The sequence below is a fragment of the Trachypithecus francoisi genome, unplaced genomic scaffold (assembly GCF_009764315.1).
Source record: "Trachypithecus francoisi isolate TF-2019V2 unplaced genomic scaffold, Tfra_2.0 Lachesis_group1, whole genome shotgun sequence".
Taxonomy (NCBI): domain Eukaryota; kingdom Metazoa; phylum Chordata; class Mammalia; order Primates; family Cercopithecidae; genus Trachypithecus; species Trachypithecus francoisi.
In genome coordinates, this window is record NW_022681454.1 from 48,695,604 (window position 1) to 48,723,331 (window position 27,728).

Sequence of the window (27,728 nt, forward strand, 5' to 3'; positions counted from 1 at the left end):
GGAGCGGGTGTTTGCTTTTCTTTGTATAGAGGAGATGTTTCTCCTTCACCACAAGACATATATGTAATAGCAACCAAAAGAATTGCCAGATGAGGAAACAGGACTCGGTTTCCAGTCTGAATTGTATTTTACCACGAAGAGTCGCTAGGACATGTTAAAGGGCAAAATGAATAACTTGGGTTGTGTGGGTGATGGAGATTTTCTGCCCTTTTGTTTGTGAGATGTGAGTTGTATGAAAGGAAAACACAGCCCCCTACACATGTCCTTATCCCTTCCTACCAGATAATTCTCATGAAGAAGTGTTTTATATACCAGCGTTGCCCAGGCTGGAGTGCAGGGCAATCACACCTCACTGCAGCCTTCAACTCCTGGGCTCAAGCCCTCCTCCCCCGAGTAGCTGGGACTACAAACTTGGGCCACCACCTCAGCCCCTCAAGTAGCTGGGACTACAAGCTTGTGCCACCACATCCAGCTAATTTTTAAAGTTTTCATAGAGTTAGGATCTCACTTTGTTGCCCAGGCTTGTCTAAACTCCTGGCCTCAGTGATCCTCCCACCTTGGCCTCCTAAGGTTCTGGGGTTACAGGTGTGGGACACTGTGCCTGGCCTTTCTAAGCCATTTACAACTACTTTATGCCTAACTTAACAAAGGCCTTATCATGTGGACCAGTATTTGCCTCACTCTGACATACGGTTCTCCAGGGTCAGAAGCATAACTCAAACAGCTCAGGTCATAGGGCTCCAGGAGGCAGGGCTTGGCCAGTAGGTCAAGGGCCATTCGTAAGACAAAGACTACTTTGAAAAGGCTGGGGAGGATAGTCATCAGATAAGAAATTGTAAAGGAAATAAGAAACTTGTCATGTTAATAATGGAGTTTAATATTTTGCTTCTGTGCAATCTAGTGAAATACGACTTGTTTCGTAAGGATTTTCAACAAAGTATTAGTTTCCTTTTGCAAAAAATTATTAGTTTGCCATTTAGTAGCTTTTAAATATGTTGAATACTTTTTTACATAATTAAGAACTTCAATATTCTTGTTATCAAAAACATTTAATGAGTCCCTCTATGTGCAAAAAAACTGGGCTAAACAGTCACAGGACAGAGCCTCACTGTCAAGGATCTTTGAGTCTGTCTTGAGAGATACTTCATTCTTTAACCTCTTCCTTTGCTGTGGTTCAGATCTGATGTCACAAAAACCAGTGGGGGCTGGGAGTATGCCCAAAGAACAAGAATACTGAGACATTTTGCTGCAATATTTTGTGCATCCCTAAAGTCCATTTCTAAATAACAGCAGTGGTGATGACAACAAAACTACACCTGTCATTTATCAGGAACATACAATGTCAAAGCACTATGCCAAATCAGATGCTTTCAATGATCATTCAATTCTTCCACCTACTCTCTGCAGTTTCTACTCTTACTTTTGCCATTTTGTACATGGAGTCTGAGCTTAGAGAGATGAAGAAACTTCTATTATTTTAATAGTTGGCAGAGTTCAGATTTAAACTCAGTCCTGTCAGACTTCAAAGCCATATTCGCAATCATTTTACTATGCCGATTTGTTCTGCCTGACCTACAAATAAGAATGTATTTGTTTGTTTAATACTTATTTGTTGGATATCTACTATGTGATAAAAAAAAAAAAAACACAACGCCTATATAACCACAGGCAAGGTTCCAATTAAGAAATTAATCTTAGGAGGGGCCTGTGGTGAAATATACAATGTGACCAAATCTTTACATACCTTGTCAAGTGTATAAACTGCAGATGGTTACAGACATAAATATTGGTAACTTCATATACCAGTTTCAGTTAGCCAAGTCTGTTGAAGAATTTCACCGATTATTTTTATTATTATTGTTGTTTATTCTATTTTATTTATTTATTTATTTTTTGAGACAGAGTCTCGCTCTTGTCACCCAGGCTGGAGTGCAATGGCACAATCTTGGTTCACTGCAACCTCCGCCTCCTGGGTTCAAATGATTCTCCCACCTCAGCCTCCTAAGTAGCTGGGGTTATAGGCACCTGCCGCCATGCCTGCCTAATTTTTTGTATTTTTAGTGGAGACAGGGTTTCACCATGTTGGCCAGGCTGATCTTGAAATCCTGACCTCAGGTGATCCACCCATCTCAGTCTAACAAAGTGCTGGGATTACAGGGATGAACCACCGTGCCCGGATGAATTTCAGCAAGTTGAAAATGTGTTTTTTTTTTTTTACTATCTTCTTAATCAACAAAGCGGCGACTCAAAAACGTATTATTCTTTGATTATTCTTTTAAAGTTCACTTAAAAAGGTTTAGAGTAAAGATTATTAGTAGTTGAAATGCCCAAACTAAACTAACACTGAAATCTTCTAGGTAGGCTGTGTCATGAAACACTAAGCTGACTTTGTAACAAGAAAGTGACTTTCGGTATAGATGGGAAATTTCACATAGTGCACGCACGTCATTCCTGCTAAGCTCCTCGATCAGTGGCCTCTCTATGTTCCTTCACCTCATCCAACATCCAGATTCAGTATAAACATGATTCAACTTGCATGAAAAAATTACTTTAAATTTTCATAAAGAAAACAGGAATGGGCGGGGCACGGTGGATCACGCCTATAATCCCAACACTTTGGGAGGTCGGGACGGGCGGATCACCTGAGGTCAGCAGTTCGAGACCAGTCTGGCCAACATGGTGAAACTCCGTCTTTGGTAAAAATACCAAAAAGTTAGCCGGATGTGGTGTTTGGTGCCTGTAATCCCAGCTAGTCGGGAGGCTGAAGCAGGAGAATCGCTTGAACCTGGGAGGTAGAGGTTGCAGTGAGCCAAGATTGTGCCACTGCACTCCAGCCTGGGAGACAAGAGCGAAACTCCATCTTAAAAAAAAAAAAAAGAAAACAGCAATGGAGTCTTCTACTCTCTCTGTTAAATGGTTGTGTGGATTGTGGTTTTATAGTTCTTCGACATGACAAAGATGAGGGGACACAGAAAAGAAACTGGTGTTCTTGTCTAAATGCCAGTTGAAAGAAAAATGCTATCAAGTCTCTTCATTCACCAACTAAAATTTGGAAATACATGATTTTAAGATCCCATTTAATAAAAATCCAGCTTGACAAAGACCTTACCACTATAACTTTAACTCTCTTCTGTTCCACAGCAGGGATTAGCACAAATGCTTCTATTGGTGCTTTGTAAGTACTTATTAAATATTTACTGAAGAAATAAATGAATGCACATCTTTTCCCCCATTATTCTAGACTGTATGCAAATTGAAAGCCCAGGCCAGCTTATTTCTGTTTCTGGTCCCAGCCATCTGCTCCCTACCAAATGCTCAATATATATTTGTTGAATGAATACATTTATTATCCTCATTTTACAGACAAGGAAACTGAGGCAGAGAAAGGTTGAATAGTTAGCTTAGATATATGACCAGCGAATGGTGGGGAGTAAGTTTTGGAATCCAGTTTCAGAGCAGGAGTTCTTGACCATTATGATAATGTGTGACAGATTAAAGGAGTTCACAAATTCTTTGGCATTCCTCATATCTAGAGGTGGAATCTATGCCCCTCTCCCCTGGAATTTGGGTCCCCTAATCCTAACCCTATCCTTATAACTTCTTAGATTAATTGAAAGTAGAGGAGATGATATTGTGACAATTTGGGGCTCAGGATTTAAAGATTGGCTGCTTTCACTTCTTTTCTCGTTAGGATACCTGAGCTACCATGCAAGAAGTCAGACTGCCCCGAGACTGGCATGCTTGAGAGGCCTCTCATAAGTGCTCCAGGTGAGATCCCAGCCGTGCCCCAGCCTTCCAGGCACCCCCACTAAGACACCAGACATGTGAGTGAAACCATCTTGTCTAGCCATTCAGTCTAGTTCATCTGCTAGCTGGGTACCACCAAGCATCCTCAGTAAATGCAATGTGAAACAAAACAAACTCCCAGATGACTCCAGAATCCCCAACCTATTAAACTGTGAGAAACTGAAAAATGACGATGATGACACCACCACCACCACCACCACCACCACCACCAACAATAACAAGGCTGCTGTTTTAAGCCACTAAACTTTGGAGTAGTTGATCACATATAGCAATAGGTAACTGGGAAGAAATATGCAATTGAGTGGAAAAATAGAGCTATAAACTTGAAGTGTGAAGAACACCTGTGAGAGGACAAAAAGAAATAAAGAGGATTGCTTTTTTGTTGGAAGTTATTAGAAACTGTCTAGTCACAGGTGACTTAGATTATGCATTCTTGACACCGGCAAAATACAATAAGGATGGGTGAATTATTCTGCTAAAAAGTGAGCATGAGAGTAAATATGGACTCATTTTGCTAATAATTTGAATGCTTAAGTGGTAGAGGATGTCTGTTACAAAGAGAACTGATCCTTAACTAGAGATTGCTACTTGCATGTCTAAAATGCATCTCAAAACTAACAAGTCCAATACCAAATCAACATTTCCCTTCTTTCTTTCCCAAACTACCTGTCTTCAGTCTGACACATCTCAGTGAATGGCAACCATATTTGCTAGTTTCTTAGGCTTAAAAATTTGAAGTTTTTGACTCTGTCCACACCCAACATTCAATCCATTAGCAACTGTATCTATATTACCTTCAAATCACAGCAATTTCATGGGAAGGCAATAATAAGCTTAGAATGGAGAAAAATAAAAGAATTCCATGGTCAATTATATTTTAAAAATTGATGAGTATATTAGTCTGTTCTCATGCTGCTAATAAAGATATACTTGAGATAGTAATTTATAAAGGAAAGAGGTTTAACTGGCTCACAGTTCCATATGGCTGGGGAGGCCTCACAATCATGGTGGAAGGTGAATGAGGAGCAAAGTCACATCTTACATGGGGGCAGGCAAGAGAGAGCTTGTGCATGGGAACTCCCATTTATACAACCTTCAGATCTCGTGAGACTTGTTCATTATCATAAGAATAGTATGGGAGAAACTGCCCCCATGATTCAATTATCTCTACCTGTGCTCATCCATGACACGTGGGGATTATTACAGTTCAAGGTGAGATTTGAGTGGGGACACAGCCAAATCATATCAGTGAGTTTTTTAATTATAAGATTAAAAAAAGAAACAATTTAGAGCCACTATAGTTTAGAATAATGTGCTTCATGACTTAGGCATTGTTGTTTCTCCCCGCAATATTTGACCAGGATTAGTGTTACGTGGAACAAACTTTGGGGAAAGCTGCTCTAGGCATCAGATATCCTATACTTAGTAAACTGACAGTTTTTATAATATCCTTGTGGACATGAAAGAGACATGTGGGATAAGTGAGAATATCGTCAGGTGAACTTACAGCCGATCGAACATTTACAACAAATGATAAAGAGACCGATTCTAATATAGTTTTTCAATGGCCATGCCTAATTTTTTAATCAGTAGATTAAAGTTAAATACAGAAGCTTGGCAAATTTGTAGGTGCTCCCCAAATTGGGTAAGCTAGCTGATAGATTAGGTAGATTTGAAACCTTTTCTTTAGATCAGAATGTTGGACTGAAAGCATCAAGAAGATAATGTGCAGGCATCAGTAGAAGTATTTACATACTTAATGTTCTGGAAAAGTATGCTAATTAAATATAATATTGAGGTAAACTTTGCCTGGCAATAGTTTATGTGAAGAAGACAAGTTTACCTAGTTGTAAAAACATGCTCATGCAATATTAATCTGTATTTATAGAGAAGTCCAGATGAAGGGGCCTGATAAATACATGTGCAAATGTCATAAACTTGCTCAAGTTATGATTTTAAGCCACCTATTAATTGTGGAAGTCTAGTCACCTCTACTCAATTATATTATTTCTTGTTTCTCTGGTCAACAATCACCCATTCCCAAATCTTGCCAGTTCCTATTACCTTAAGCCCTTACTTTAAGCCTTCTCTACCTTCCCTTTGCTTATTCCTCTTCTCTCTTAGGTAGGATAGATCCAACTGCTACAAAAGCCCTCCAAATTTCTTACATTTCTTGTGCAGTGTATTATGAGTGATTATAAACAACCCCCAAATTTTAGTGGATTTTTAACTCACATAATAATTTAATGGAGGTTTTCTTTGTTAAGTAGATCTCCTATTTCCCTCTCTAGCTTCTGTGTGCAATACCTCTAGCAAAAATCTCAAATAAGTTACTGAACATAGAGCTCATAGAAGAAATAAGATATGTTTACTATTATTATATTTCTAGAATTCAGCAAAGTTGTTGGCTACGTTAATTTATTTAACAGATATTTATTGAGTGCCAACTTTATGTTAGCTATTGTTTTAGGTCCTGCTAAAACTGACAAACAAGAAAAAAAGTGTGTGTTTTCATAGAGTTTGTATTATAGGTGAGGGAGACATAATTAAACACATTATCAATGAATGAGACCATTTCTGATAATGATACAACTATGAAGAAAATACAACTGGATGATGTGATGGAGATTATAGTGGGAGGTATTTTAGATTGGTAAACCCTTTTGAAAAGATGACATTTGAACTGACACTGTCAGGATGAACCTGGCCACTCTAAGATCTGGTGAGAGGGTGCACCATGCAGAGGAAGCTGTGGTGCAAAGACTCCAAGTAGCAATGAGCTTGGTATGTTTAAGGACCAAGACCTCCCACTTGGAGGTTAAGGTCTTATAGGCCCATATAGGCTAATGGCTCCATACGTGCTAAGGAGTTTGGATTTTATTCTGAATACAGTGAGAAGACAATTGAGGGTTTTCAGCAGAGAGTGATATTAACTGATCTACTCATTTTAAAGTTGGCTATGGCTGCTGTGTGGAGACTATATTTTGAAAAGGACTAGAGCAGAAACAGGCAGTTGCAGTAATGCAGGCAAGAGGCATTGGACTTCACTGAAGTGATGGTAACAGTAGAAATACATATAAATGAACAAACATGGGATATTCTTTGGAGTAAGAGTTGACAGAACTTATTAATAGATTTGGATTTCGCATGAGTGTTGGTGCCATTTAATGAGATGGGGAAGACTAGTAAAAGGTAGGGAAGTAAGTAGTCCTTATTCAAAGTTTGAGTTACCAATTCAGTATCCAAGTAGAACTATCCAGCAGGTAACTGGATATACAGAACTGAAGTATAATGGATGGGTTGGAACTGGAGTCATTGGCCATTTGTAAGATGGCTACAGCAGTTTCTTGTATCCATCCAAATAAGCAGAAAAGAGTCATCTTTGCTTTGTCTCTAAGACAGAAGAAACTTTATCATACTTATCCTCATGTTCATTGGCTATAATTGCATCACATGACACTGTGTAAGCCAGTCATTGGCCAGGGGAAAAGGATCACCATGGTTGGCATAGCTTAATCAAAACCATTCGCTGGGCTGAGGTTAGGGCCAATCTTCAGCAACATGTAAGACAATATGGACAAGAATAGAAGTGTGGACAGCTCAGGGTTCTTTTGGGAAGGAAGAAAGAAGCGATAGACATTAGAGAGGCAACCGAGATTCTAGTTAGAGTCCAATTTGACTTCTTTACTATTAAATGGTGCAGTATATTACCTCAGAGAGTGTATGTGAGATTATATGACACCATGGTGTGAAAGCTTTTTGTAAACCATAAAATAGTATAGGGTAGATAAGTTAGTCTGAGTCAGACTATTCCTAACATTTTCCCATTTTTTCCTGTGTTCTGTCAATATTTGTTTTGATGCTGCTTAATTAGTTTTTCAAAGCTTTAAGACAGAAATTGAAGATGATAAAAGTAGGTGGTGCCCTTAGCATATTTTCTTTCCAAGAGAGTCACGTCTTTCCCTTACTACATATTCCTTACTACATATTGCTAATGTTTTTCTCCTTCTTTCTTACATCCACAAGCCCCTTAACATAAAAAATGGTACCATTTTGAAATTAGATATTTATGGAAAGGAAATGCTTATTAATAAAAAGCTGCTGAACTCTTCTGAGGCATTCATTTGCCCATTGATAGCCACACATAAGAAAATGACTTAACCTTACGTTAGCTGTTGACAGAGTTGAAATGATCATTTTACAGTTACTGAGGGCCTACAGAATGGTAGGTTCTGATGAGAACATATAATAAATGTAATCCCTGACCTAGAATGTAGGAATTACTTGTTGCAATTATAGGTTCAATGCACATTGTAATCTATCTGCTTTTAAACCTGTAACTGTGCCTTTTCACTTAAACCTTAAAGTCGTAGTAAAAACAGTGTAGTTTTTTCAAAGATAATTTTATTTCATTTTGTATCTCCAATTTTTTTGCTTAAAAAGAACATAAACTTGAAAAATTAAATCTACATAGAATAAAATGACAATGAACCAAACTTTGATGTGGAGGTGGAGGTTGGGGATTCTTGGTTGAAGTGGAGGGCTTGGGCTTGTATTTTTATTTTTATTTTTGTACCATATTCTTTAACTCTTTACCATTCATCAGAAATTATTGGTGTGACTTGTTAGTAGAAAACTCTTTGGACTGTGTTGATGGTAAGTGGGAATCAATGGTTTTATGCCATGGTACACTGACTTCTATTGTCAAAGGCTGTCAGCACTAGGTGCTTGCCTGATACAAAATGGTATCTTCCTCTCAGATTTGCTTTCATCACAAGTGCTTTTAGGGGCAGGCACAGGGCCATATTGTGTAGCAGCACTTTGTTTTTAGTCATTTATTAATTCTACAAATACTGTATGCCTAACATATGTCAGGCTCTGTACTAGTGGGGGACTATTATTTTAAATAAAATAAATATAATCTTACACTTTATGGAATATGTTGTTAGCAAGGAAGACAGTTATTACACTAATAATCAGGTCTGACTCTAATGTTTGTGGGGCCCGGGGCCAGAGTAACAGTGGAAGCCACATATCAAGTATTTAAAGATTTTAAAGTGATCAATTAAGTTATGCTTTGTCTCAGTTCATGCTCCTGTTCAGAGCCTTGATGCTCACAGCCCAGGGATTACCCCTGTGATCTGGAGGTTAAAGGAGACCTGTCTCCCCAAGGTCAGTCTTGCCATCTTGACCCTGAGTGGCAACAAGAGCTGCTGGCACAAGGCAAGGGAGAAGGTGGGCTGGAGGTTCAGTCCTTGGGACTAAACTCACCCAAAACTGGCCTAGGAACACATTGTTCAAGTGTCCAGGGAACTGGAATAGGGAGGTCCCATCCCTCATATATCACTTTCTCACACCCTTTTGTTAGGTGGTTCTAAGTGTTAATACCTCTCCACTAGAAGGGATGAGAGGGATGGTGTACAACTTACTGGGAAATCCTGTCTGCTTTGGGTATTCTGGGGCAGACAACTTTAAATGGCCTCTCACTGTCTCGTTTCTTAGGGCAGAGGCTGAGCTTGTCCTCTCCCTGACATCTGCTCTCTTGTTCTCAGCCCGCCATGCTCTGGCCTGCGTGATTTGATTTGCTCAGTGCATCCCTCTTGCATAATTCACTAAAAAATAAACTGAACTCTCAACAGTCTTTCTTTTGAGACTGAAAAAAGTTGTATGTGCATTTTAATGTTCATGATATGTGTGGTTCTCTAAAGCAAGAGACCCAGGACAAAACCCTTCTTGCCTGGATTTAGGTCAGGTTGCCAGTAATCTTACACATACTTGTATAGTTACAAGCCATGATAAGTGTCATGAAGGAAGAAAACAGAGGGCTGAGGGCTAGGAGGCAGTACGTACAGGATCCCAGTTTAAAGGGGTAGTAATGGGCTGTGTACATCAGGCAAGGCCTCCTGGAGGAAGAGCTATTTCATCTGAGACTGGAGCATAGGCCACGATTGACAGCAAATCTAAGCAGTGTCCTCAACTCGACTGATCCATTTCATGCAATAAGGTATACAGACTACAATTTAGGCTTTTTACAAAATACAATGTTCATGTTTAGTTGCTCTTTATAAAGGTAATACTTGTTCATTATAAAATAACTGAGTAATTTTTAGTAAATAAATATGACTATTTTCCTTAAGGTAAAATGATGACTATTTCCTGTAAGTCCATCTCTCAGAGTAAATTTGAAATTTACATATGATTTAATTTCCTTCTAGATTTTTTCTCAAGCATACAATAATTTTTCTATGTGGATGTAAAAATAATCACTTATTAGTTTGTAATCTTTCACTGCTCCAAGGTGGGGCTCTTTCCTATCTCCATGGTAATTGTCAGTTAACTAATTACATACGTTCTATCTCCCAGCAGTGGGGTCTGGAGGGCACTGAGCATGCATTCCTTTGTATGGGGTAGATAAAATGTGGGTAGCTAGCTGAACCTAAAGCTAAGATCCCTTGAGTTCTTGTGTCATTATACACGAACCTAACGGCTTTTAGGCTGTGGTGTAAAATTTAATAGGTTGAAATGATTGCAGTTCAGTTACTCTTCCCTTCCCTAAATGGTCTTCCTTATTTTCAAATGATGCCTGAGGTTGCTGTATTTGTCCCCCTTTTAAGGCCTGGGTACCCTGCCTTCTTTCTCTCTATATTTGTAACCACACTTCGGGCCATTTCTGTGAGTATGCTCCACACCAATTAATGAACTATTTTTTGAATTTCTTAGCTATTCTTACCTATGTTGACCCAAGGACTAAATTTAGAGGGTCCTAAACATAGATTCAATTTCTGGTCAGTCATTTACTGATGGTGTAAACTTGGACAGACCACGTCACTTCTTAGTGCCTTCCTTGAAACACAAGATAACAGAGGTTGCTCTGTTCTCCGCATAGGGGCAATGTGAAATTACATTGAGATAATGTGTGTGAAGGAGCTCTGTAAATTGTAAAGCTTGTACCACTCATTTCTAGGACAAGCTTCCATTTACTTGAGAAATCACCGCTTCTATCTGTTCTTTTGATGATCACTTCCAGACTACAATTTCTTAAGAAGCATGTGCTGAACCAAATGAGACAGGGTATAGAACACATACTCATTTTAATGCCTCCAACATGAAAACACTTCTTTTATATAGTGAAGTTTATATATAATTTTGTATATAGCTTCCTTTGGTTTAGAATATAGCTTAAAATTTATAAATCACCACCACACAAATATTCCCCAATTTTAAACATACTTTCTTTATGGAAATTCTGATGGCAAGATAAAGGGAACCTGCATTTTAAATCAGTTGGCAGTCTGCATTTTTAAATGGTTGATATAGAATTATGGTCTACTATCTATAGTTTGTTACAAATAATGCCTAGGAAAGGTTTTAGGTGATTCATTAGGTGGTAATTTAGGTTCTTGCATATTATTATTATTAATTAATGATAATAAAAACAATCCAAATGTTGGAATAGGGAGAGATGACACCAAATTTGATAGACCTTCTTGAGAAGGTTCCAATACCCCATGGAGTGGGGGCTTTGGTTTGAGCAGTTTTGTTGACCACTTTCATGATCTCTGAAGCTGAAGCCAAAATGAGTTATCACTCATTTAATGTGTAGGCTGTTTCTTCCGCCACCATCCCTAATTGTAAATTATACAATTTCAACCTCTACAGCCAGCATTTAATATATCTGACTTTATTGCTTTCCATTTTATGAAAATTAATTACAGTTCACATTCTGACACTGAAATTAAAGGGTAAGCACTAAATCTTGTACACAACAATAGGAGATTAAGAGAACATTCTTTATAATCAGAATAATGAAGACCAGAGATGCTTGTTTTTCTTCTCTTAAGGCACTGGGGAGTGAGATAAAACCAGATTTAAACAGGGCATTGCCCCTCCATAACTCGTGCCATTGCAGCCTGAAAAACAGAATGAAATAATAACATTTTAATTTAAAAATTTCAACCTCTTCCATTTTGTTTATAGGGGGATTATTTTGTGATAACATCTTAGGCTATAGAACTCTGTTCCTGGGGGCTGTTTTTCCAGGAAACCAAGACATTTAGGAGAGGAAGCTGATTAGTATCAATCATGGACCAACTTCAGTGGATTCAGTGAATGTTTCTAAAAGAAAAAACAGTTTTGTAAAAATAAAAATTTAGAAAATGGCAAAGAGCTTGAAATGTATGTGTGATATATGTGTTGCTTTTGGTAGCCTATCTGGCCACAGGTTTCTGAAGGGCAGCAACAGTTTATAATATTCCATTTGATAATCATTTTACAGTTTACAAATGCAATGGACCAAGTGCTTATGTTCTGTTCTCCCGCTAGTTCATATGTTAAAATCCTATCTCTCTAGGTGAGGAGATTAGGAGGTAGGGCCTTTGGGAAGTGTAATGGTTTGAATGTGTTCCCCTAATTTCATGTGTTGGAAACTTAATCCCCCAAATCATACATTGATGGCATTTGGAGGTGGAGCCTTCAGGAGGTAATTAGGCTTAGATACGATCATCAGCATGGGCCAACCATGATAGCTGGTGGCTTTATAAGAAGAAGAAGAGAGACTTGAGAGAACTTGGCATGTTCTTGGCCTCTCACCATGTGATGCCCTCTCCATGCTATGACTCAGTAAGAAGGCCTTCCCCAGATGCCAGTGCCATGCTCTTGGACTTCCTAGTCTTGAGAACCATATTTAAATAAATGTACTTTTCTTATAAATTATCCAGTCTGTGGTGTTCTGTTATAACAACAGAAAATGGGCTAAGACAGGAGGAGACTCTGTCATTAAGGGGAACTCTCATGATTGGGATCAATGCTCTTATAAAAGAGACTCCAGAGAACTAGCTAGTCCTTTCCACCATGTGGGACACAGTGAGAAGGTACCATTATTGGACCAGAAAGCAGTCTATAACCAGACATTAAATCTGCAGGTACCTTGATCTTGGACTTCTCAATCTACGGAACTGTGAGAAATAAATTTCTGTTCTTTTTAACTATCCAGTGTATGATATTGTCACAGAAGCTTGAATAGATTAAGACAGCAGGGTGTTTTCATATACATCACTTCATTTAGCACTCACAATAATCTAGTGAGAAACATATTTTTAAAAATAGATCAAGCAACTGTGTTTACCCTACATAGTATTAGCGCAGTCATTTCCAAATCATTTTTTGGCGGTAATCGATTCGTTAAAAAATTATGACCAAACCCAATATATGAAACATATGAAAGCAGGGTTGAAAAGATAGAAGGGGTAAAAAACCTGTTTACTTGGTCTTCCCAGTCCTTAAATATATTACCAAGGCACTTCTATGGGGATTCATGAAGTACAGTTTGAAAATTGATGTCATAAAACGTAAAGTGTTCAATAAATGTTGTCCAAGCGGCATTCACCGTGCCCTCCCTATGTACAATTGCATAGTATCTGATAGAGTTATGTTATTTCTTTCCCCTGCCCAGTCTCCTTCTGATAATAAATAGAAGGCATGTCTTTGAAAGGCCCTAAAATAAGGATGTCACTGGCATCTGTCTTGCTTACTTACCTAAAAACTAAATAAAAGATTAAAATCTTTGGTAGATCTTTGTCTGCATTATTATGAAATATGCTGAACTAGGTATTTGCATATTTTAGGGCAATGTTTTTGTGTTTGTGTTGAAATTTACCACAACTACATCTTGGCTTCCTAATGTTAAAAGGTGTGTTGAAACATGTTAGCCCAAATAAATTAACGTTACCAAATTTCATGAATCAAGTGTTGATAGCTACAATTTCTCTTTCCCTGTGGCTTATAATCCAGAAGACCCTTCTATTGGAAAAAGCAATGTCTTATAATGTTTTGTTGGCTGTTAAGCTTTGAGAAACAGAATTTTTTAAAAATAACATCATTCATTGACATACGCCTGACATTTTGTGTACTTGACTTGAGTAAAAGACGATGGCTAGAAATTGTCCAGTGACCTCAGTTCTGTCTCTATATTGGCAACCACAATTGCTACTCTGGATACATGACTCTGCATTTAAATTCCATTCAATTAATTCAAGTAAATTCACTGTTTTCACTGAGTGTCTACCATGTGTCAAATGCTGCTCTAGCTGCCTAAGATACATCAGTGAACAGAGGAGACAAATACTTTGTTCTCTGTGAGCTTATAGTCTAGTGAGGGAGTCAGAAAAGTAAGCAAAGAGTTACAGGAAATGTAAAAAATTCTTTGAAATCAGTACAGGATCCTATGTCAAGGTATCATAGAGGAATTTAATTTAGGGTTAGGAAGTGATATCTAAAGGATACCCAAAGGAAGTGGTGTTGGATAAAAAACAAAACTGGTAGGTTCAGAAGGAAACTTCTGGAATAGCAGACTAAGAAGGTAGTTATTTTTTTCTCCTCAAAAATCAATGGTAGAGCTAGATAGAGCTATCAAAAAGAACCATGTAAGTACTCTAGAAATTGATCAAAGGCATACAACAAATTTAGAAATATTTATTCAAGTAAAACAACTGAAATTCAAGTAAAAATGGGAGTCTGTGGCATTTTAGCCCTTCAGCTCTATTGGTGTGGAAATTCTATCAGGGTAGGGCAAGCTATAGGAACTGCTTGAGGGGAATGATTTGATTTAGAGCAAGTGCAAGTCAGTGGCATTGCAAACAGTAGCAATCTCAGTGGCAAACAATCAGAAAAGGCCAGCTTCACAGCTAGCTTGAGATTGCCATTAGGTTGGGGTAAGCAACAGACTAGTAGACTAGCTAGTTTCTAGTAGATTAGACTAGAAATTTAACAAAGAAAATGAGGTGGCCATAGTGAGTCTGAATAAGCTCCCACATACTCATGGTGGTTTGGAAGGATGCACACTTGTAAAAGGTTATACACATGCTCAAGAGAGACTGGAGAGGTCATAGCTATCTACCACTCTCTGGATGAATGTGAGGCAACGGCTTTAAATCGAGTCACCCCCCTCTCTAAACATGGTTCAAGACAACATGAAAAGACCTAGCAAAAACCAGAAGGAGAACAGCATTTAAAGTTGCCTGAACTTACGAATAAGGACATGTGGTGTTTGGTTTTCTGTTCCTGTGTTAGTTTGCTGAGGATGATGGCTTCCAGGTTTATCCATGTCCCTGCAAAGGACAAGATCTCATTCTTTTTTATGGCTGCATTGTATTCCATGGTGTATATGTGCTACATTTTCTTTATCCAGTCTACCATCGGTGGGCATTTGGGTTGATTCCATGTCATGCTATTGTGAATAGTGCTGCAATAAGCATACACGTGCACATGTCTTTATAACAGAATGATTTACATTCTTTTGGGTATATACCCAGTAAATGGGATTGCTGGGTCAAATGATATTTCTGGTTCTAGATCCTTGTGGAATCGCCATGCTGTCTTTCACAACGGTTGAACTAACTTACATTCCCATCAACAGTATAAAAGCATTCCTATTTCTCCATATCCTCACCAGCATCTGTTGTTTCTTGACTTTGTAATAATTGCAATTCTGACTGGCATGAGATGGTATCTCATTGTGGTTTTGATTTGCATTTCTCTAATGATCAGTGATATTGAGCTATTTTTTCATACATTGTTGGCCACATAAATGTATTATTTTGAGAAGTGTTTGTTCATGTCCTTTGACATGATGGAGTTGTTTTTTTCTTGTAAATTTGTTTAAGTTCCTTGTACATTCTCAATATTAGACCTTTGCCAGATGCATACATTACAAAAATTTTTTCCCATTCCATAGGTTGTCTGTTTACTCTGATGATAGTTTCATTTACTGTGCAGAAGCTCCTTAGTTGGATTAGGTAAAATTTATCAATTTTTGCTTTTGTTGCAATTGCTTTTGATGTTTTGACCATGAAGTCTTTTTCTTTGCCTATGTGCTGAATGGTATTGCCCAGATTTTCTTTTAGGATTTTTATCATTTTGGGTTTTACATTTAAGCTTTTAATCTATCTTGAGTTAATTTTTGTATAAGGTATAAGGAAGGGGTCCAGTTTCAATTTTCTGCATATGGCTAGCCAGTTTTCCCAGAACCATTTATTAAATAGAGAATCCTTTCCCCATTGCTTGTTTTTGTCAGTTTCATCAAAGATCAGGTGGTTGTAGATGTATGGTCTTATTTCTGAGATCTCTATTCTGTTTCACTACTCTATGTGTCTGTTTTGGTACCAGAACCATGCTGTTTTGGTTACTGTAGACTTGTAGTATGGTTTGAAGTCAGGTAGCATGGTGCATCTAGCTTTGTTCTTTTTGCTTAGGATTGTGTTTGCTATCTGGGCTCTTTTATGGTTCTATATGAATTTTTTTTTTTTTTTTTTTTTTTTTGAGATGGAGTCTCGCTCTGCCGCCCAGGCTGGAGTGCTGTGGCCGGATCTCAGCTCACTGCAAGCTCCGCCTCCCGGGTTCACGCCATTCTCCTTCCTCAGCCTCCCGAGTAGCTGGGACTACAGGCGCCCGCCACCTCGCCCGGCTAATTTTTTTGTATTTTTTAGTAGAGACGGGGTTTCACCGTGTTAGCCAGGATGGTCTCAATCTCCTGACCTCGTGATCCGCCCGTCTCGGCCTCCCAAAGTGCTGGGATTACAGGCTTGAGCCACTGCGCCCGGCCGGTTCTATATGAATTTTAAGGTAGTTTTTTCTAATTCTGTGAAGAATGTCAATGGTAGTTTAATTGGAATAGCATTGAATCTATAAATTACTTTGGGGAGTATGGCCATTTTCATTGTACTGACTCTTCCTATTCATGAGCATGGAATGTTTTTCCATTTGTTTGTGTCCTCTCATATTTCCTTGGGCAGTTTTTATAGTTCTCCTTGAAAAGGTCCTTCACATCCCTTGTTAGCTGTATTCATAGGTATTTTTTTTTCTTTTTAGCAACTGTGAAAGGGAATACATTCATGACTTTGCTCTCTGCTTGTCTATTGTTTGTGTATAGGAATGCTTGTGATTTTTGCACATTGATTTTGTATCCTGAGACTTTGCTGAAGTTGCTTATCAGCTTTTGCACTGAGACTGGGGTTTTCTATACACAGGATCATGTCATCTGCAGAGACAATTTTACTTTCTCTCTTCCTGTTTGAATACCCTTTATTTCTTTCTCTTGCCTGATGGCCAAAACTTCAAATACTACTTTGAATAGGAGTGGTGAGAGAGGGCATCCTTGTCCTGTGCCGGTTTTCAAAGGGAATGCTTCCGGCTTTTGCCTATTCAGTGTGATATTGGCTGTGGGTTTGTCATAAACGGCTCTTATTATTTTGAGATATGTTCTATCAATACCTAGTTTATTGAGAGTTTTTAATATGAAGGGTGTTAAATTTTATTGAAGGCCTTTTCTGTGTCTATTGAGATAATGATATGGTTTTTGTCATTGGTTCTGTTTATGTGATGAATTATGTTTATTGATTTGCATATGTTGAACCAGCCTTGCATCCCAGGGATGAAGCCCACTTGATTGTGGCGCATAAGCTTTTTGGTGTGCTGCTGGAATCAGTTTGCCAGTATTTTATTGAAGATTTTCACGTCAATGTTCATCAGGAATATTGACCTGAAGTTTTTTTGTTGTTATTGTTGTATCTCTGCCAAGTTTTGGTATCACAATGATGCTGGCCTCATAAAATGAGTTAGGGAGAAGTCCTTTTTCAATTGTTTGGAATAGTTTCAGAAGGAATGGTACCAGTTCCTCTTTGTACCTCTGGGGGAATTTGGCTGTAAATCCATCTGGTTCCGGGCTTTTTTTGTTGTTGTTGGTAGGCTATTTATTGCTGCCTCAATTTCTGAACTTGTTATTGGTCTATTCAAGGATTCTACTTCTTTCTGGTTTAGCCTTGGGAGGGTGTATGAGTCCAGGAATTTATCCATTTCTTCTAGATTTTCTAGTTTATTTGCATAGAAGTGTTTATAGTATTCTCTGACAGTTGTTTGTATTTCTGCAGGTCAGTGGTGATATCACCTTTATTATTTTTTATTGTGTCTATTTGATTATTCTCTCTTTTCTTCTTTATTAGTCTAGCTAGTAGTCTGTTTTATTTTTATTTTTCAAAAAAAAAAACAGCTCCTAGATTCATTGATTTTTTCAAGGATTTTTTCATGTCTCTGTTTTCTTCAGTCCCATTCTCATTGTCATTTATTGTCTTCTGCTAGCTTGTGGATTTGTTTGCTCTTGCTTCTCTAGTTCTTTTAGTTGTGATGTTAGGGTGTCGATTTTAGATCTTTCTGGATTTCTGATGTGGGCATTTAATGCTGTAAATTTTCCTCTGTACACTGCTTTAGCTGCATCCCAGAGATTCTGGTAAATTGTCTCTATGTTCTCATTGGTTTTAGAGAACTTCTTGATTTTTGCCATAATTTTATTATTTACCCAGGAGTCTTTCAGGAGCAGGTTGTTCAATTTCCATGTACTTGTGTGATTTTCAGTGAGTTTCTTTCTTTCTCTTTCTTCCTTTCTTTCCTTCCTTCCTTTTCTTTTCTTTTCTTTTCTTTCTTTTCTTTCTTTCCTTTTTCTTTCTTTCTTTCATTTCTTGAGACAGAGTCTTGCTCAGTTGCCCAAGCTGGAGTGCAGTGGTGCAATCTTGGCTCACTGCAAGCTCTGCCTCCCGGGTTCATGCCATTCTCCTGCCTCAGCCTCTCGGGTAGCTGGGACTACAGGCACCTGTCACCATGCTTGGCTAATTTTTTTTGTATTTTTAGTAGAGATGGAATTTCACCATGTTAGCCAGGATGATCTTGATTTCCTGACCTCATGATCCACCCACCTTGGCCTCCCAAAGTGCTGGTATTACAGGCATGTGCCACCGTGTCTGGCCTTGAGGGAGTTTCTTAATCTTCAGTTCTAATTTGATTGCACTGTTATCTGAGAGACTGTTATGATTTCTCTTCTTTTGTATTTGCTGAGGAGTGTTTTACTTTCAACTATGTGATCAATTTTAGAGTAAGTGCCATGTGACACTGAGAAGAATGCATATTCTGTGGGTTTGGGGTGGAGAATTCGGTAGATATCTCTCAGGTCCACCTGATCCAGAGCTGAGTTCAAGTCCTGAATATCCTTGTTAATTTTCTGTCTTAATGGCCTGTCTAATATTGACAGTGGGGTGTTAAAGTCTCCCACTATTATTGTGTGGGAGTCTAAGTCTCTTTGTAGGTCTCTAACAACTTGTTTTATGAATCTGAGTACTCCTTTATTGGATGCATTTGTATTTAGGATTGTTAGGTCTTCTTGTTGAATTGATCCCTTTACCATTATGTAATGCCCTTCTTTGTCTTTTTTGATTTTTGTTGGTTTAAAGTTTGTTTTGTCAGAAACTAGGATTGCAATCTCTGCTTTTTTCTGCTTTACTTTGCTTGGTAAGTTTTCCTCCAGCCCTTTGTTTTGAGCCTATATGTGCCTTTGCATGTGAGATATGTCTCTTGAATACAGCACACCAATGGTCTTGACTCTTTATTCAATTTGCCAGTCTGTGTCTTTTGCTTGGGGCATTTAGCCCATTTACATTCAAGGTTAATGTTGTTACATGTGACTACTTTGCAGAGTAGTTGATGCAGTTTCTTCATAATGTCATTGTTCTTTTACTTCAGTGAGTTTTTTCAGTGGCTGGTACAAATTTTTCCTTCTCATTTTTAGTGCTTCCTTCAGGAGCTCTTGTAAGGCAGGCCTGGTGGTGACAAATCCCCTCAGCATTTGCTTATCTGGAAAGGATCATATTTCTTCTTCATTTATGAAGCTTAGCTTAACCAGCTGTGAAATTCTGGGTTGGAAATTATTTTCTTTAAGAATGTCGAATATTGGCCCCCACTCTCTTCTGGACTGTAGGGTTTCTGCTGAGAGGTTCACTGTTAGTCTGATGGGCTCCCCTTTGTAGATGACCTGGACTTTCTCTCTGGCTACCCTTAACATTTTTTCCTTCATTTTGACCTTAGAAAATCTGATGATTATGTGTCTTGGGGCTGATCTTCTCATGGAATATCTTACTGGGGTCCTCTGAATTTCCTGATTTTGAATGTTGGCCTGTCTTGCTAGGTTGGGGAAGTTCTCCTAGATGATATTCTACGATGTTTTCCAACTTGATTCCATTCTCCCTGTCTCTTTAAGGTATTCCAATCAGTCGTAGATTCAGTCTTTTTACATAGTTCCATAGTCTTCAGAGGTTTTGTTTGTTCCGCTTCATTCTTTTTTCTCCAGTCTTGTCTGCCTGCCTTATTTCAGCAAGAGAGTCTTCAAGCTCTGATATTCTTTATTCCACTTGATTGATTCGGCTATCGATACTTGTGTTTGCATCAGGAATTTCTTGTGCTATGTTTTTCAGCTCCATTGGGTCATTCATGTTCCTCTCTAAACTGGTTATTCTAGTTAGCAGCTCCTGTAACCTTTTATCAGCTTCTTTGCTTTGGGTTAGAATATGCGCCTTTAGCTCAGTGACTATTGTTATTACCCACCTTCTGAAGCCGACTTTTGTCAATTCATGCATCTTAGCCTCTGCTCCATTCTGTGCCCTTGTTGGAGAGGTATTGCGATCATTTGGAGGAGAAAAGCCACTCTGGCCTTTCGAGTTTCCAGTGTTTTTTCATTGATTCTTTCTCATCTTTATGAGTTTGCTTAGTTTCAATCTTTGAGGCTGCTGACCTTTGGATGGGGTTTTCTGGGGACTTCTCTGTTGTTGCTACTATTGTTGTTTCCTGTTTGTTTTTCTTTTAACAGTCAGACCCCTCTTCTGTAGGGCTGCTGAAGTTTTCTGGGGTTTCAGTTCAGGCCCTATTCACCTGGGTCCCTCCTACACTTGGAGATGTCACCCAAGGAAACTGAAGAACAGCAGAGATGGGTGCCTGTTCATTCCTCTGGGATCTCTGTCCTCCGGGGCACCAACCTGATGCTAGTAGGAATGCTCCTGTACAAGGTGTCTAGCAACCCCCATTGTGGGTGGTCTCACCCAGCTGGGGGGCATGGGATCTGGGACCCACTTAATGAAGCATTCTGGCTGTCCCTTGGTGGAGGGGTTGTGCTGCACTGTGGGGAAACCCACTTGTCTGGTCTGCCTGGATTTCGCAGAGGTAGCGGGGGAAAGATTAAATGTGCTGGTCAATGGAGACCATGGTCACCCCTTCCCCTAGGGGTTCAGGCCCAGGGAGATCAGAGTTCTGTCCCTAAGCACTTGGCTAGAGTTGCTGAAGTTCCTGTAGGGAGGCCCCACCTAGTGAGGAGCGATGGGTCAGGGTTTGGCCTAAAGAGGCAGTCTGGCCACAATTTGCCACAGCCAGTATGCTGCACTGTGGGGAATAGTGCTTGAGTCCACGCTGTCCAGTCTCCGTTGTACCAGCAGGGAAAAAAAGGCTGCCTGGAGCAGTAGTGATGGCTGCTGCCCTTCTCCTCTGGGAGTTCAGCGTCTTAGGCAGCTGGCAGCTGCAATGATGGCTGCCATCCCCTCCTCCAGGGGCTGAGTTTTCTTAGGCAGCCACAGTGATGATGGACACCCCTCCCCCTGGGAATCTGGTAGTCTTAGGCAACTCTAGCTAGCAAAGTGGCTTTTGAGAATCTGCACAGCTCTGTGGTTGGGACCCAAGGTCCTGGTGGCGTGGGCTCACGAGTGGGATCTCCTGATCTGCAGGTTGCATAGGTCTGTTGAAAAAAGCATGGTTTGCCAGGCTGGGTAACATGCTCACTCACCACCTCTTTTGGCTGAGAACTGGGGGCTCTCCTTGCTCCATGAGGCTCTCAGGTGGGCTAACACACCACCCTGCTTTTCCTTGGTCTCCTTGGGTCATGCCAACCATCTAGTCAGTCCTGATGATAGAACTTGGATACGTCAGTTACCAGTGGGAACCTCCAACTTCAGTTGTTTCTAGTCAGTCATATTGGCCTTGCTTTGAATTTTGAACGTGTTCAAACTCTATTGGCTAAAGATGATTAAGTACAACTTTTCACCAGTCTTTCACTGATGACTAAGCTGTGCTAAGTGACAGACAACTCTTAGGAAGACAGGCTTAACTATGAAAACAAGAATTTAAAAACAACAAACTCAGCATAAACATCAGCAGCTAAGCACTGTAAAGGCGGAAGATTCTATAGTCTGTCAAACACTAAATAAACAATAACTTCCTGGGGAGAGAAGGAGATCAAAATCCAAAGTTGCTACATCATCTAAAATGCCTAGTTTTTAATAAAAAACAACAAAATATGCACAAGAACAGCAAAGTCTAACTTACACAGGGGGAATAAAAAGCAGTGAATAGAAACTGTCTCTGAGAGATCCCAGGTATTGGATTGAGTAAAGAAAGGCCTCAAAACAGCTATTGTAAATATACTTAAAGAAGTAAAGAAAATTAATGTTTAAAGAATAAAGGAAAGCATGACAACAATAACTCATTAAATGAAGAATATAAAAAAATATAGAAATTATAAAAAGGATCAACTGAAAAATTTAAAGTTGGAAGACAGAATCAGAAAACTTGAAGATAAATTAATAAAAACTATAAGGGATAAAGGAATATAAAGGAAAGTGAACAGAGCTTCAAAGGCCCATGTAATACCGTCAAATACACCAACATACACACAGTAAGAATGCCAGAGGGGAGGAGAGAGAAAAGGGGAAAAATTTGATAAAAATTTGAATGAAACATTAATTTACACTGTGAAGAAGCTCAATAAACTGTGAGATTAATACAAAGAGGCCTACCCAGACACAACAGAGTTGAACTGTTGGAAGCCAAAGAAAAAAATATTGAAAGCAACTAGAAAAAACAACCCATCACATATACAGAAACCATAATAAAACTAACAACTGACTTCTCATATGAAACAATGCAGGTCACAAGGCAGTGGGATGACATATTCAGAGTGCCGAAAGAAAAAGAAAACAATTATGAACCAAGATTCTATATCCAGAAATTTGAATCTCCATGAAGAAATAAAGAGCATTAGTAAAAATAATTCAGTAGGCAAATGCAACAGACAGTATAAACACATATTTTCTTTTTTCTCCTCTTATCCACTTTAAAACATAATTGCATAAAGCAGAAGATATGTGTGAAAATATAATTGATATTACAATAATAGCACAAATGAGGGGGGAAATGGAGCTATAAGGGATCAAATTTTCTATATTTTATGGGAATTAAGTTACTGCTAATCTGAGTTAGGTTGTGATATTGCAATCCCTATGGCAACCATTAAGACAATAACTAAAAAATACAGTTTAAAGGAATTAAAATGGTACACTAAATGTATCTATTTAACACAAAAAATGCTGTAAAAGAGAAACAGGAGAACAAAAAAGATGTGAAATATTGAAAACAAACAGCAGAATCAAAATGGCTGACTAGACGCAGCCAGGAAGAGGTTTGCTCATTGACAGAGACTGGATCATCAAGTAGACTGACACACTAAACAGATCTTCCCTCAGAAAGAAAACATTGAGAGTGGACAGAGGGAGGACATGGACCCCAGGCTGAGAGGGGAAGAAGTTGGGAAACCTGTACAAGGTTACTGAGCAACAGGACTTGTTTCTGGCTCTGAGCTGCTCCTAGGGAAAGGGTGAGTGAAGTAGGTATAGAGTGGCCCATTCACCACAGACATCAGGGATCCTGGCTGCAGGAGACCTCATGACCCTCATGGACATCTCAGCTAGCAGGGAAAACTACCCAAAGAGTTGGCAGAGACAAAACTCTAGCCTGTGTGAAGCCCAGAAGGTTTGGCCCAGGAATGGCTGCAGTGGACTACAGCCAGGGCCACCCATCTCCCAAGACTTGCCATACTTCTCTAGGCTGCTTTAGCCTTTGATAGCTTCTGGACCTGGACAGAGAAGGACTTTCTTGCTTCTCTGTGGGATGAGTCCCCACTTATCTGAGTACCCCTTATCTGCCAGCCTCTCCCAGGGCTCCCGCCTGGCTGCACCCACTTGCAATGTAGCTTCAGCTTACTAGTGGCCACTGTCACAGCTCTTTTGCCAGTAGACCCTGCCTACCCCTCAGAGTGCTTTTGCAGATGAACCCTCACCAGCATTCACCTGCTTGCAGTCTCCCCCTACCAGCATGCACCTACCTGTAGACTTTCCTGCCTGCATGCACTTGCCCAAAGCCTCCCCTTCCACCACCCCACCAGCATGCACGTGTGCACAGACCTGCCACCACCCTACCAGCAGGCATGCATGGAGGGACCCCTGCTGCCCTGCTGGTGCACATGCATGTGGAGGCCCACTGCTGCCCTGCTGGGTGTGGCTGCAAGAAGCCTTCATCAGAGTGTTGCTAACAATAGACTGAGAACATCTTAGCTTCTCCATTTCAGCAGGTACTTAACCTTGAGGGGTCAGAGAACAAAGACACAGGCCTGGTCCCAACCCCCCAGGGTCAGAGCATGCAACCCATGAGTGTTGAACTGAGTCTTGGTTTCCTTGAAGCATCCAGAAATGGAACCAGTTGACTAAACCCAATTTATACCACACTCAAACCCTCAAGGGCATCAAAGAAAATAAAAGTAATAATCCCTATCTAAAAAACAGCAACTTCAAAGATTAAAGGAACATCAGCCCACACAGATGAGAAAAACCAAGAACTCTGGCAACTCTAAAAGCCAGAGTGTCTTCTTGCCTTCAAATGATCACACTAACTCCCCAGCAATGATTGTTAACCAGACTAAAATGGCTGAAATAACAGGCATAGAATTTAAAATCTGAATGGCAAGGAAGCTCACTGAGATATAGGAAAAGGTTGAAATCCAATCAAAGGGAAACAGTAAAATGGTCCAAGAGTTGAAAGACAGCATAGCCATTTTAAGGAAGACACAAACTGAACTTCTGGTAATGAAAAATTCACTACAGGAATTTCAGAATGCAACTGGAAACATTAATAACAGAATAGACCAAGCTGAGGAAAGACTCTCAGAGCTCAGAGACTGTTCATTCAAATTAATGCAAGCAGAAAAAAATTAAAAAATGAACAAACCCTCCAAATATATGGAATTAAGTAAAACGACTAAACATATGACTCATTGGCACTTCTGAAAGAGATGTAGAGAGAGCAAGCAACTTGGAAAACATATTTGAGGATATGGTCCACAAAAATTTTCCCTACCTCATTAAAAAGGTTAACTCACAAATGCAGGAAATTTGGAGAACCCGTGTGAGATACTAGACAAGATGACCATCTGAAAGACACATAGTCATCAGTTTTTCCAAAGTCATAGCAACCAAAAAAACCTTCAAGGCAGCTAGAGAGGAGGGTCAGGTCATGTCCAAAAGGAATTCCATCAGGTTAACAGTGGGCTCTTCAACAGAAACCTTATAAGCCAGAAGAGATTGGAGGCCTATATTCAGCATCCCTATAGAAAATAAATTCCAACCAAGAATTTCAAATCCAGTCAAACTAAGCTTCATAAGTGAAGGAGAAATAAAATCCTTTCCAGACAAGCAAATGCTAAGAGAATTTGTTACCATCAAATCTGCCTTACAAAAGGTCCTTCAGGGAGTGCTAAACATAGAAATGAAAGACCCATTATCTGACCCAATGTTAATACACTTAAGTACATAGCCCACAGGCACTAAAGCAATTATAAGCAAGTACGTAACAACCAGCTAACAACAGGACAGAATCAGATCCTCATATATTAACCTTGAATGTAAACAGGCTAAATGCCCCACTTAAGGACACAAAGTGTCAAGTTGGATAAAGAAGCAAGACCCAACTATATGCTGTGCTCAAGAGACCCATCTCACATGCAATGACAACCATAGGCTCAAAGTAAAGGGATAGAGAAAGATCTATCAAGCAAATGAAAACCAAAAAAGAAGAGAAAGTGCTATTCTTTTTTTCAGACAAAACCAACTTTAAACCTACAATGATCAAAAAGGACAAAGGGCATTACATAATGATAAAGGGTTAAATTCAACAAGAAGACTTAACTATCGTTAAGTATATATGTATGTAACACTGGATCACCCAGATTCTTAAAACAAGTTCTTAGAAACCTACAAAGAGACTTAGATAACAGCACAATAATGGTGGGAGACTCCAACACCCCACTGACAATGTTAGATCATTGAAGCAGAAAATAACAAAGATAATTGGAACCTAAGCTTGACACTTGATCAAATGGACCTAACAGACATCTAAAGAATAGTCCACCCAACAACAAGAGAATATACATTCTTCTCATATCCACATGGCACATACTGTAAGATCTACCACATACTTGGCCATAAAGCAATTATTGGTAAATTCAAAAATACCAAAATTATACCAACCACACTCTGACTATTGCACAATAAAAAGATAAATACCAAGAAGATCTCTTAAAACTATACAATCACATGAAAATTAAACAACCTACTCGTGAATGCCTGCTGAGTAAAGAATAAAAAATGCAGGCACAAATAAAAATAACTCCTTGAAACTAATAAAATCAAAGATACAATTTACCAGAATGTCTGGGACACAGCTAAAGCAGTATTTAGGGAAAAGTTTATAGCACTAAATGCCTACATCAAGAAATTAGAAAGATCTCAAATTAACAACCTGATATCACACCTAGAGGAACTAGAAAAACAAGAGTAAACCAACCCCAAAGCTAGAAGAATAAAAGAAATAACAAAAATCAGAGCAGAACTGAATGAAATTGAGATGCAAAAATTCAATGAAACCAGATTAATAAAACTAGGAGTTGTGTTTTTTTCAAATAATAAATAAGATTGATAGACTGCTAGCTAAATTAATCATGATAAAAAGAGAGACCATCCAAATATACATAATCAGGAAAGACAAAGATGGCATTACCACTGACCACACAGAAATACAAAAATTCTTCAGAGACATTATGGACATGTCTATGCACACAAACTAGAAATCCTGGAAGAAATGGATAAGTTCCTAGAAACATACAACCTTCTAAGATTGAACCATGGGAAAATGAAATCCAGAATAGGCCAGTAATGAGTTCAATAACTGAATTAGTAATAAAAATCCTACCACCCGGAAAAAGGCCTGGACCAGATGGATTCACAGCCAAATTCTACCAGACATACAAAGAAGAGCTGGCATCAATCCTGCTGAAATTATTCCAAAAAACTGAGGAGAAGTGACTCCTCCCTACTCATTCTATAAAGCCAGCATCATTCTGATACCAAATATTACAGAGACACAACAAAAAAGAAAACCTCTGACCAACATCCCTGATGAACATAGATGCAAAAATCCTCAAAATACTAGCAAACTGAATGCAGCAGCACATCAATAAGTTAATTCATAACAATCAAGTAGGCTTAATTCCTGGGAGGCAAGGTTTGATCAACATACACAAATCAATAAATGTGATTCACCACAAAAGCGGAATTAAGACGAAAACTATATGATCATCTGAATAGTCCCAGAAAAAAGCCTTCTATAAAATTCAACATCTCTTTATGATAAACCGTCAACAAACTAGGCATTGAAGGAGCATACCTCAAAATAATAAGAAACATCTATCACATACTCATAGCCAACATCATACTGAATGGGCAAAAGCTGGAAGCATTCCCCCTGAGAACTGAAACAAGACAAGGATGCCTACTCTCACCACTCCCATTCGACATAATACTGGAACTCCTAGCCAGAACAATCAAGAAAGAGAAGGAAATAAAATGCATCAAATTGAAAAAAAAGAAGTAAAATTATCTCCGTTCACTGATGACATAATGTTTACACTTAGAAAACCCCATAATCTCTGCCCAAGGGCTTCTGGAACTAATAAACAATTTTAGTAAAATTTCAGGATACAAAATCAATGTACAGAAATCCAAGGCATTTCTATACACCAATGACATCCAAGCTGAGAGCTAAATCAAGAACACAATTCCATTCACAACAGCCACAAAAAGAGTAAAATACCCAGGAATACAGCTAACCAGGAAGTTGAAAGATCTCTACTACAAGAATTACAAAACACTGCTGAAAGATATGAGACAATAGAAACA